The 12,915-nt window shown below is 36.9% G+C and overlaps 1 long non-coding RNA gene across 1 annotated transcript; it reads left to right on the top strand.

Moving 5' to 3' along the window:
• The first annotated feature begins 4,052 nt into the window (after positions 1-4,052).
• Positions 4,053-12,402, top strand: LOC141553180 (uncharacterized). The gene is made up of 4 exons (XR_012485302.1): positions 4,053-4,191; positions 5,504-5,561; positions 9,281-9,321; positions 12,086-12,402. It is a non-coding gene; the product is annotated as an uncharacterized LOC141553180 (long non-coding RNA).
• Positions 12,403-12,915: the final 513 nt, after the last annotated feature.

Genomic DNA, 12,915 nt, shown 5'->3' with positions numbered 1-12,915 from the left:
GATTGATTTAAGGAAGATTTTGCTCAAGTGAAGAGAGGATACTTTTCTTCGTCATACCCTGGAACAAAGGAAAAGATGATGTGAAGAGGTTCTTGAGTATAGAGAAAGAGAGAGGGGAAATTCTTAGTGAATGCCCTCAAATTTCTCTTGTGAGGTATGAAATAAGGTCCTTTGTAGAATAAGTGGAGAGAAGAGTTGGCCTAAGAGGCTTAAGGAGTGGAATAGACAATTACTTATCTAAAAACAGGAGAGATGGGTGTGAAAGCTGTTAAAGTATGATGAGATTCAACAGCTGTTTGAATTTATGAGGCAAGGTAGAAGAGTTGAAGATATGTCTAAGGCTGCAAACCTTGTAATTGGAAGGGCAGTGATGCTCTTTACAGAAGAGTAGATTTTTTATATGACATTATTTTGGTAATATTAGTTGGTAAAAATAATATAATATTTTGGGAATGTTGAATTTTATAATTAAAGTATATCTCACTTGAAATGACTACCACAATGCAAATGGAAATAATAACAAAAAAACAACCACTTTGTTATTATTATTAATTCTTGCAGCAACCCTTTGAAGTATGTGTTATTACTGACCCCCATTTTATAGGTGAGGAAACTGAGGTTAATTTTCTTGTTCAGGTCACACAGCTAATAAGCATCCAAGGTGGAAACCCAGGTGTGCTTAGATCACCCAAAATAAAGCTTCTCATGTGGAAGCACGAGAAGCATGGGAAGATTTTTATGTGCTTTGTGAGAAGTGAATATTCCTCTCATATTTAATAACTAATTATTGTATTAGGACCAAGGTTTTTCCCTTTTTCTACTTCCTCATCCAGAAAACAAGGAGTATAGCAATTGTCTCTTAAAGATCTACCCACATTAAAATCTAATCAGATAGAAAAGATCTAATCAGTAAATAAACAAACAAACCAACTTAAAAAACCTCTTTAAGTTTGGGCTAAGGGGTGTATCCCTGATTATTGTGTTTGCTCCAATAGGTCTGGGGAAAGGTTGATTCTCCCTATTATCAAGATAGGGGATATGTAAATTATATCTCTTTTTGCCCAAGACTTGAGTGATCTGTCACTATCCCAAGACTTTCATTTTAATATAACTCACACTTTTTCTTTGAAGGGCCTATAAACTGTGAACCCACCATCATTAGGGAGGGTCAAATAACCATCCTTTAATAACCTGACCTAACTAATAAAATGATTAAATTACCCAGAAACTCTGTCTTAATGTTTTTAATCATCACAAGATTTGGCAGGTACCCATTTCTGGGAGAAGACATTGTCCATTCTCCAACATGTGGATAGGAACAGCTTCTTTCTATTGATCAGGTAATCACAATGGATTGTGAAGTCTTGCTTTTTCTTTCTAGTGATGAGCATGAAGTAGTCCAAAGTCTTGTCACCTGAAGCCTGAGCACATGTATTAAGCTGATTAAAGAAGCCGGCTTCTTTACCCTTAGGCTCTGTGGTTCTGCTAAACAGGTTTGGAAATCTGTTCTGTTTTGTTTGTCCTTTTCAGTTCTAGCTACAGTTTATAGAGTCTTTGAACCTGGGAGCTTGAGCTAGAATTACCTTGGAACCAGAATTCCAGGCCAGATGTTGCTGCTAGCCCAGTTGGAAAGTCCAGAGAAAGTAAGGCAACAGGATGTAAGCCCAGGAGGGCTCTGGAGTTGGAATCTGGTGGAACTGATGCCATATAGGAACTGAGCTAAACTGTGAATCTAATCTTCCTTCACTCCCCAAAGACTGACATGATTGGTGTAAAGGGGAATTAAGCCCCTCCAGGTGTTAAAGAGGGAATGATTGTATGTTTGTTCTTACTATGCCTTTGAAGTAGACATTCCTTTGTGGGAGATAATCTAATTGTTAAGTGGTTAAATGGAACTGGGGTATTTTGATTCCTGAGAATTGGGGAGTGCATAATCAGTGAAGGCTGGAATTAATGGCAAAATGTAGATCCTTCTGAACTCAACCCTTCTCTTTGAAGGCACTGAAGAACCCTGGGGAAGGAGTTGAAATTTAACATGATAGATCTTCTGGCAGCAGGGGGCTAGAGTAGATAAAAATAAAAATAAAAACAAAAACAGTGGTGACTTGGTGTTAAATCTCAAAATGAGCTGAGGACAGTAAAGAAAGCTTAGGATAAAAGATAGGGTATTCTTAAATAAACCTATTGAGGGAAGGAAAGAGATCAAAGAAGGGACAAAACTGCTGTGAATAAAGCTCAGTGTCACTGGCACATTAAGATTTTTTTCTGAGAACCATGTCATTAGCAAACAAAACTTGAGAATGAGCAATAGCATTATATAGCTGCTTATTTCTCTTGAAGTCTTCTGGGAGGCTATTGTGAGTCAATAAATCTCCTTTAACATATCTTTAAAATTTTTTTTTCTGGTTATATATGTACATATATATATTTATATACACCCTGCACACAGACATTTCTTTATGACTCCTGTTGGGAGAGAAAAATCCAAACAAAAGGGAAAAACCATGAAAGAAAAAGAAAACAGAAGAAAAAAGAAAAAAAAAAGTGAACATAGCATGTGTTGATTTACATTTAGTCTCTTTAGTTCTCTCTCTAGAAGCAGAAGGAATTTTCTATCTAATGTTTATTGGGATTGCCTTGGATCATTGAAGCACTAAGAAGAATTAAATCTTTCACAGTTGGTCATTGCACAATCTTGCTGTTACTGTGTACAACTCATTTCTGATTCTTTTTGTTTTGCTCAGCCTTCCCAGGCCTTTCTAAAATCAGCTAATTCATTATTTTTTATAGAACAATAATGTTCCATTTCTTTCATATATCATAACTTATTCAGCCATTCCCTAAGAGCATCTACTCATTTTCCAGTTTTTTTGCCACCTCAAAAAGAGCTGCTACAAACATTTCTCTCCTTTATGATTTTCTTGTAGAGACACTACTGTATCAAAGGGTATGCAGTTTGATGGCCATCATTCCAAATTGCTCTCCAGAATGGTTGGATCATTTCACAATTCCACCAACAAAGCATTATTGTCCCAGTTTTCCCATATCTCCTTCAATAATTATTACTATGTTTTCCTCTCATCTTAACCATCAATCTACCTTTTAACCAAGATACAGACTGTTTATGAACACAATCTGAATGCATACATATACTCACATCTCTACCTGTTGCAACTTGGGGATAGTAAAATATCTTTCTCACAAGTTCAAGGATTCTCTCTTGACCTAAATGTTTAGTGATTCTGCAATCCCTTTTTGACAATAGCACAAAATGCATGTTGCAGCACCCACTGTTTCCTGGTATTGTTTGTGAGATTAGTGGCTCTCCATTGCATAAGTCCAATGTATGTCATTACCTTACCTTAAGTAAGGTCCCTAATGAGGAATTAAATCAGATCTTCCAAGGGTCAGCCCCCGTTCTGGTGTATTTCCCACCTCTGCTGGTTGCCAGTGAACAGTATCAGTTCCATTTAACCAATTAACATCAATTAGCTTTTATAAAGAATAAAATACATTTCCCTTCGAACACCTCATCTATATCCTCCCCTTTGTCATCTAAGTCTCCGAAAAGAATAGCTTAAAATTTAAATCAGTCTCTATATAACACTCCCCTAAGTAAGTTTCTGTCCAATATAGCATCCACTACCACTGGGAAGGGTCCTGGTGGTCTGGATTTTGAGAGTTGTTCCTCAAACCTTGAGGCTCCAAAGCTGGACTGGCTGGATGCAAGCTTTAGCATGAGTTACACTCCCAGATATTAGGTGGCTTGTTCTCTCGACCTCTAGGGCTCACAAAACCATAGCCATCTTTTTACATAACATGAAAGAAAAAATTCTGAGGCAAAGAACTGTGTGGGTTCATGAACCAAGTACTGGCCTTGGGCAGGGAGGACCCAAGGACTCTGCCTTCACAGTATCACTGAGATGCTGTTAGACCATAAGTCACGTGAAAAAAAAGAAGATATCAACTAGCACTTTTGAAAAACTCTCAGTTCTGGCTTTGGAGCTACAGCTGCTAAAGAGGCTTTTATTCTGTGGTTAGTAAATGAGAACCAGTTACAGGATATCTGTTCAGAATCCAAAGTCTACATGGGAACTGCATCAGCTGAACATTCTGTACAAGTTTATGAAGCTTATTGGCCAGTTCTCACTTGCCTTTGCCATGCAATCTCAGCTTCATGTCAGCTCAATGGTAAGAGGTGACTAGTGCTCCACATATTGAGGGGTGTGTGTCCTTCCTTCCTTCCTTCCTTCCTCCTTCCTTCCTTCCTTCCTTCCTTCCTTCCTTCCTTCCTTCCTTCCTTCCTTCCTTCCTTCCTTCCTTCCTTCCTTCCTTCCTTCCTTCCTTCCTTCCTTCCTTCCTTCCTTCTTTCCTTCCTTCTTTCCTTTCCTTCTTTCCTTCCTTCGTTCCTTCGTTCCTTCTTCCTTCTTCTCTACTTCTTCTTTCTTTCTTTTCTTCTTTCTTTCTTTCTTTCTTTCTTTCTTTCTTTCTTTCTTCTTTCTTTCTTTCTTTCTTTCTTTCTTTCTTTCTTTCTTTCTTTCTTTCTTTTCTTTCTTTCTTTCTTTCTCTTTCTTTCTTTCTTTCTTTCTTTCTTCTTTTCTTCCTTCCTCCTTCTTTCTTTTTCTTCCTTCCTTCCTTCCTTTCTTTCTTTCTTCTTTCTTTTTCTTCCTTCCTTCCTTTCTTTCTTTTTCTTCCTTCCTTCCTTCCTTCTTTCTTTTTCTTCCTTCCTTCCTTCCTTTCTTCCTTTTTCTTCCTTCCTTCCTTGCTTCTTTACTTTCTTTCTTTCTTTTTCTTCCTTCCTTCCTTCCTTCCTTCCTTCCTTCCTTCCTTTCTTTCTTTCTTTTTCTTCCTTCCTTCCTCCTTCCTTTCTTTCTTTCTTTTTCTTCCTTCCTTCCTTTCTTTCTTTTTCTTCCTTCCTTCCTTCCTTTCTTTCTTTCTTTTTCTTCCTTCCTTCTTCCTTTCTTTCTTTTTTCTTCCTTCCTTCCTTCCTTTCTTCCTTTTTCTTCCTTCCTTCCTTGCTTCTTTACTTACTTTCTTTCTTTCTTTCTTTTTCTTCCTTCCTTCCTTCCTTCCTTTCTTTCTTTTCTTCCTTCCTTCCTTTCTTTCTTTCTTTCTTTCTTTCTTTCTTTCTTTCTTTCTTTCTTTCTTTCTTTCTTTCTTTCTTCTTCTTTCTTTCTTTCTTTCTTTCTTTCTTTCTTTCTTTCTTTCTTTCTTTTTCTTCCTTCCTTCCTTTCTTTCTTTTCTTCCTTCCTTCCTTTCTTTCTTTCTTTTTCTTCCTTCCTTCCTTTCTTCTTTTTCTTCCTTCTTTCCTTCCTTCCTTCCTTCCTTCCTTCCTTCCTTCCTTCCTTCCTTCCTTCCTATCTACTTACACACATGTATATATATATATATATATATATATATATATATATATATATATATATATATATATATATATATGCATGCATGGGCGGGTATGCACATACACATACATACATATGCATGTGTGTTTGTACCAATACAGATGCTTGGGAAAATATTTGGAGGCCATTGATACAGAAAGGATTCTTGGTTAGGTAAAGGTAAGTAGGACTAAATCATTTACGAGAAATCTTTTAATTCAGAAATTTGGTGATTTTCTAAGATCATGTTTGAATTTAGTTTATGGATTTCAAAATTTCTATGCAAATAGTGTTAGGCTGCCATGAATGAAGTTGAATAGAGTTTTGGTGACCTAGGGATTCAAAACTTGTTTTTGTCCTTGTGACTTTGAACAAGGTCATTAAAACTTATGCTGACCCAGCTCACTCTCTAAATTTATAAATTACAGAATAGTGTCTATTCTGCATTGGTAGAGGAAATTTCTGATTCTAGTGAAATCACAGGTCTGCTTCCTTTCTCCCAAATATCATTTTACTAGGACCTCAATTAGAACTCACTTTCTTTTTTTTTAACCTTTTTTTATTATAGCTTTTTATTTACCATATATATGCATAGGTAATTTCTCAGCATTGATAATTGCAAAACCTTTTGTTCCAACTTTTCCCCTCCTTCCCCCCACCCCCTCCCCCAGATGGCAGTCTGACCAATACATGTTACATATGTTAAAGTATAACTTAAATACAATATATGTATACATGTCCATACAGTTGTTTTGCTGTAAAAAAAGAATTGGACTTTGAAATAGTGTACAATTAGTTTGTGAAGGAAATCCAAAATGCAGGTGGACAAAAATAGAGTGTAGTGGTTCATAGTCATCTCCCAGAGTTCTTTCACTGGGTGTAGCTGGTTCAGTTCATTACTGCTCCATTGGAACTGATTTGGTTCATCTCATTGTTGAAGAGGGCCACGTCCATCAGAGTTGATCATCATATATTATTATTGAAGTAAATACAACAATCTCCTGGTCCTGCTCATTTCACTCAGCATCAATAGAACTCACTTTCTTAGGTGAATTCTTGTGAATTTTGCTTCTAGCTGTCTGCTAGACATTTCCTCTTAAATTTCCTCTTCCTATTACCACCTGAAACTGAACCAAGTTAATAATTTTCTACACACTTTTTTTTTCTCATCACTTGTCCTATATTTCTTTTGATTGTGCTAAATTGAATTCAATTAAATGTGCCTGCCTTGTACCAAATACTATGCTAGATGCTGGGCATGCAAAGAAATGCTAAAATAGCATTCCATCCCCTTATAGGAGCTTATATTGTAATGGTGAAGACAACAATGCCAAAAAAGGATACACACACACACACACACACACACACACAGAGACACATACACACACACATACACATACACACGATATACGTACAGTATGTATCTTCCCCTATCCAAATAATTATTAAGCACTGTGTCTCTTCATTTTATCTTTTGAAATCATCCTTTATTTTCCATTTTTTCCCCCATTCTATTCCAGTCACCACTCTAGTCAAGGCCATTATTATTACCTCATTATTCTTGCAAATACTTGTTTAACCATTTAGTACATTTTGTAAATCACCCCCAGATCAATCTTTGTGAAACATTTTACCTGATGACTTCTGGTCTGTGGAAGCTTTCACTGGTTCCCTTTTGACCCCAAGATAAATTTTAAACTTTTCTTCCCAGATTTTAAGGCCCTCCATACCCTGGTTCTATCCTTTATTACATCTATTTCCCATCACTCCACAATTTATCACCATAATTTCTTTAGCTCTTCTCACTATCCAGCAAAAATGGAGTATATATATATATATATATATATATATATATATATATATATAGCCCAACCTCCAGATCTTTTTTCATATATCTACCTGCTAGAAATACTCTCTTACTTTCCCTTATCTGAACACTGTATATCCTTGCTATTAATATTTGTCTCAGAGAAGAACAGGACATCTGGAGGGGGATGTCTTTGATTTGCAAATGAATTAGATTTAAGTGAGGTAGAACTGGGCAAAGTCATCTGCCTCACTCTGTCTTCCAGAGTTATCAGAGTCCAGGAAGACTTAGGTCAAGACAACTGATGATGGCCTCTGTGTGTCCTTTAGGTTTAGGTTAAGTCCTTCCCACTTAAGCGTCAAGGGGTCTCCAACCATTTGAGCCCAAAGCTGAACTTCTGGAGCACTTATCCTCTATAACTCACTTTGACATATTCAGTTAGTTGGTACAGTGGATAGAGCACTGGACTTGGAACCAGGAAGTTTCAACTTCCCAAGTTTAAATCTGATTTTAGACACTTTAGTTGTGTGATTTTGAGTAGGTTACCACCGTGATTGCCTCAGTTTCCTCATCTGTAAAATGAACCAGAGAAGGAACAACAAACCATTCCAGTATCTTTGCCCAGAAAACCCCAAATGGGGTCATAAAGAGTGAGATATAACTGTTTCTTATTCATACGTTTTATATTTCCAATGATGCTTTGAGCAACAAGAGTAGGGGTTGGGTCTTGTAATTCTTTGATGATCTATAACAATGGTGTCAAATTCAAACAAATGGGGGTCACAAAACTGTACTCAAGGATTCCTGTGGATTACATCTTGACTTAGAAAATTATATATTTACATTGGTATTCTCTGTTCTATTATATTTTTATTGATTTTGTTAAATAGTTCTCAATTATATTTTAAGCTGCCTCGGGGCAGTGATACATGACTGAAGCCTCCTTTCTAATTTTTTATCTGATTGAGGAAGATAACACATACCTATAAAAGTATATGCAAAATAGATTAATATATGTATAGCTGGAAGGAAACTTAGGAGTCATCTGGCCCAAACCTCTCATTTTACATATAAGGAAACTAAGGTCCAGAATGATTAAATGATTTGCTCATGGTTACACAACTAGTAGGTAACAGAGGCAAGATTTGAATCCAAGTGCTTGTATTCGCAATATAATGCTTTAATAAATGGTAATTTGGGTGGGGATGAGGGTAGACTATAGTGCTTTAATGGTAGTAGAAGAAAAATAATTATTTGAAGAATGAATTATATCCCAAACTTGAAAAAGGTAAGTGGTACAATGGATAGAACACGGAAGCTAGAGTCAAAAAGACTCATCTTCATGAGTTCAGACACTTATTGTTTGACCTTGGGTAAGTCATCCAATCCTGTCTGCCTCAGTTTCTTCATCTGTAAATGGGCTGAAGAAGGAAATGGCAAATCACTCTACTATCTCTTCCACAAAAACCCCAAATGGGGTTATGAAGGATTGGACATGATGGGAATGTTTAAATAATAACAATTTGAAAATAATAAAGCAATAAATCTTTAGACATATTCTGTGATTGGAACTTTTACTTAACTCGAAATGGCCTTATTTGGTTTGCATTAGTAAATTGTGTGTGTGTGTGTGCTCCAGGCTAGAGAGCAAAACAATGTGATTAGTTATAAAGCACTGCATAGAATGGAAACACTTCCTAATAGAATGATTGTTATTCACAATGTTTAGTCAATTGATTGAAGAATAGTTAAACAAATTGTACTACATCTTTATAATGGAAGATTACTGTGCTCTGAGAAATGGCAAACATGGTGAATACAGAGGAACATGAAAAGACATACATGAACTGGTGCAAAGTGATGTAAACAGAGCTAATAAAACTATATATATAATGACTACAATAATACTACAAATAGAAAGAACAACCACAAAATAATCTAAAATAAATGTTGCAAAATTATAAAGAGTTTGATTTCATACAAGAAAGTATGGAACTTTGTGTATAATATTAGAGTTTTTTAAATTTGTTGATTGATTTTGCTGAATTTTCTCTTTTTCTTCTTTTTTCTTTTACGAAAAACTTATTATAAGGGATGAGAGAGAAGATAAGGAAAATACAGAGGGAAAAGCAGGTAATATGAAACAAAAGATCAATACAAATCTATTTAAAAACAATTTTTATTAATAATAACATGGCTGGGTTTCCTATGAGAACCCTGAGATTTCTAATTAATCTTTTAAAATTCAATTTTCCAGACAATTTATCTAGCAACAGCAAATTAAAAAAAACAACAAAGCCGAACACCTCTGTCTTGACTTTTCAACTAAGAAAATAACAAATGTTGCCCAATGCTTCACCAGGTTCTAATACAATTTCCAGTGAATCAAGAAATTCAGGATGTTGTCTCCTGGGTAAAGGCCCTTCTCCCTGTGTCAACATAGACAGAATGAAGTAGTGAGTTGAGAAATTTTCCTCTGAATTTTTATTCAGAGGGACTGCCAGTGTGGATAATTCAGAACTCTGTTCTCAAACCTGTTCAATAACAGGTTCCGAAGTCTAAATTTGATTTGTGTAGACAGAGTCACAGTTGGAGTCATCTGTGTGGGCCACTGGGGGAAGGGCTGTGTCCATAGCTCGGGCAGCAATTTTTCTTTTGGATGGCACCAGCAGTTTCGTGCCAAGCAGGGTTTTGGAGGCTGAGTCACCCCCTCCAAGGGCAAGGCAGTGCACCAGATGCAGTGTTTTCTGCAAGGAAGACAGAGGAAGCTCTACTAGGAAAATGATGTTAGAGGGTCAGAAACAGAACGCTGAAAATATATCAGGGAAATTAGGTACACGGATCATGGCTAGTCAGCAAGATTTGGGTGCATGAACCCTTGCAACTTGTGACTCTTCTTATACACAGGTGCTGGTCCCACAGCTGTTTGGGTATAATGCCCAAACAACAATATACATAGAGGTTAGTTAGCAATTATCCATTGGTAAAAATCTTGGGAAATGCAAACTGCTCTTTTGTGTGGGTCTTATTTCTTAAGAGTGGAGACAAGAGGAGCCTTACTGCTTATTAATTTGTTACCTGAATTGACTTATTTATTTATTTAGTTACTTGAAGTTAAGGCCAGATTTCCTCACTGACTATTTCCCTTTGAGATCTGACTCTTCCAGATTGGTCCTCTAGTTTGTTTCTTTTGTTCATAAACCCACTTAGAGGTATGGATTCCCTACCCAAGGAGCTTAGTTTCCCATGAGCAAGTCTCTTTGGGGATGGATCTGGGGACATGGAATACTAAATATATCCATCCCTACATACACATGGCTGGATATTAAGGGTCAGGCATCCTGAATCAGGAGGTGAGAGTGGGAGAAAGGCACAGACTATTTCTTTGGTCTGAGTATAGATTTCACATTTGTAATTTATGTCACAACTATGCTGCAAGAAGTTGCCTAGCTATGGCAAGGCACACAGCTTAGGTCAAACAGATCACCAGTATCAGAGTCATCTTTGCCTCTGGCTTTTAAATTCAATAATAGTTACCTTTGCTCTTGTATTATTGCATTCTCTATTACCATGCTGACAGCTCCCCTGACTGCCTGGGAATGTGTGGAGGAGGAGGTGTGACTTATGCTGACTATACCTGACCTTATTTTTCCTTCTGGCTCTTATTCATTGGATTTAAAACCTTCTACCAAGAAGGAATTATTTTATTCTTATTTGTAAAGGAACTTTTTTTCATTCTATGAAACTTTCAATCAAGATATTTGTTTTAAACCACTGTTTTCTGTTATAATAGGGAAGGTACTAAGAAAAATATTTTTTGATTGGCAGTCAATAGTATATGCATAAATGTGAATAATATCACAGCTGAGACTCATGCCCCTGCAAAGTGCTAAAAATGTGATTTTTAGACAATATGAGAGTAATAACAGAGAAAAAGAATGAATAATATTCTCAGGAATATCACAAAGGTTAAATCACTGGATTGCCCTATAGTGCCATTCTAATTATCATCTAAGTTGTAATATTTCAGCTCCCCCCTTCCAAAATAAATCTCAATAGTGACAGGGGAGTTTGGAAAGTTGACATTGAGAGATTGCTATCAGGTGATCCTGGGAAAAAGCAAACATTTTCTCACTCAACCACTTCTATCTGACTTCCCTATTTCTGTTACTGGCATCCCCATTACCTCAATGACCACAGCTTGCAAATTTTAGAATTATTTTAATTTTTGCTTTTGCTTCATATATCCCACTTAATTAGTGACAGAGTCCTATAGACCTTATCCATGTTATCCCATGCCTGTTCTCTCTTCTATCTTCCCACTGACACCAAATTACAAATCTTTGTAGAAGCCCCTCTGGTCTCTTCCCACAATTCACATATGTTCCCAGAGGAGTCATTGCTGCCTTAGGTACTAAGGATAACTCTGTGAGTGACTAATCCTAACATTGTACTGACATATATCTATTAATAACTAGTTGACAGAGTCAATTAGCTGTCAGGGAAGACATTTACTCAAAGAAGACAAATATTTACAAAACATCTCCCCTCCCCTGAAACTTGGGCAATCTCTCACAGTGACACAGATTCTGAGATTGGGAAGATGGGGTACAAACTTAAAAGACATATATATAGGGAATATACAGGCAACTCACAACTCTGAAACTGCAGGACATTGATGTCCATTCTTTTCTCACAAAGTTCACTTTGGAACAGTTTAGTATATCCTGTGATAGATGTTTCAATGGACAGAGGGCGAATCTAGAGTGAGAAGCACCTGACTACAAATCCCAACCTCAGACACTTTTTAGCTGGGTGATTCTGTGAACATCACTAACCTCTGCCTGTTTCAGTTCCCTTTACTGCAAAGTAGAGAAAATAATATCTATCTTACCAGATTGTTGTGGAAATCAAAGGAAGACAACCAGGGGACCCTGATCTTTGGAAATAAGGCTATCCCTTTTCCCCTTCTTCACTGGAAATGTTGTCCATGGCACTACTTGAAGTTGAAGAAAGAATACAAGTCACCGACCTGCTCACCTCCTTTATCAAGCCTCAGGAATCTCTTCATCCTGGAATATCACATTAGCTCCAGAATTTACCTAGGAAATTCCATCAGCATCTTTTGTCCTCGGAGACCTTGTGATTGAAGGGTAGAAAGCTTTTCCTAGAACCTTTCTTTAAGAAAGATGCACAAGTCAACCATTTCTTTATTTCCTCCCTACCTGCATTTCTTTTTCCACCAGGTCCCTTTGGATATTGGCTTCACTGCTTGTAAAATGAGGGGGTTCTATTAGATGATCTCTGAAATTTGTTTCTCCTCTTGGTCTATGAGCTTGTGATCAGGAAAGTCAAATATTAAATTATCAATGTGGTGGTCTATGAGTTTATGAAGTATCTTGACTGTCCAGCTAACATTTGGGATTGTTTTTGCCATGGGCATTGGATATTATAAGGAAGCATGGTGTACAATAATTTTGTAATACCTAGATATCAAAAAATGTGCTTGGAGGTGGGGTAGAAAGGACAGAAGGAAGAAAAGGGGAGGAGAGAGATAGATCTAGACAGAGACAGACACTGAAAGAAAAAGACAGACAGAAAGGCAAGCAGAGACAGATGCAGAGAGAAAGAGATCAAGACTAAGAGACAGAAAGCCAGACTCTCTCTCTCTCTCTCTCTCTCTCTCTCTCTCTCTCTCTCTCTCTCTCTCTCTCTCTCTCTCTCTCT

The sequence above is a fragment of the Sminthopsis crassicaudata genome, chromosome 1 (assembly GCF_048593235.1).
Source record: "Sminthopsis crassicaudata isolate SCR6 chromosome 1, ASM4859323v1, whole genome shotgun sequence".
In the NCBI taxonomy this organism is placed as follows: domain Eukaryota; kingdom Metazoa; phylum Chordata; class Mammalia; order Dasyuromorphia; family Dasyuridae; genus Sminthopsis; species Sminthopsis crassicaudata.
Note: the sequence above shows the minus strand (reverse complement) of the source record. Positions and strands in the feature narration are given on the sequence as shown.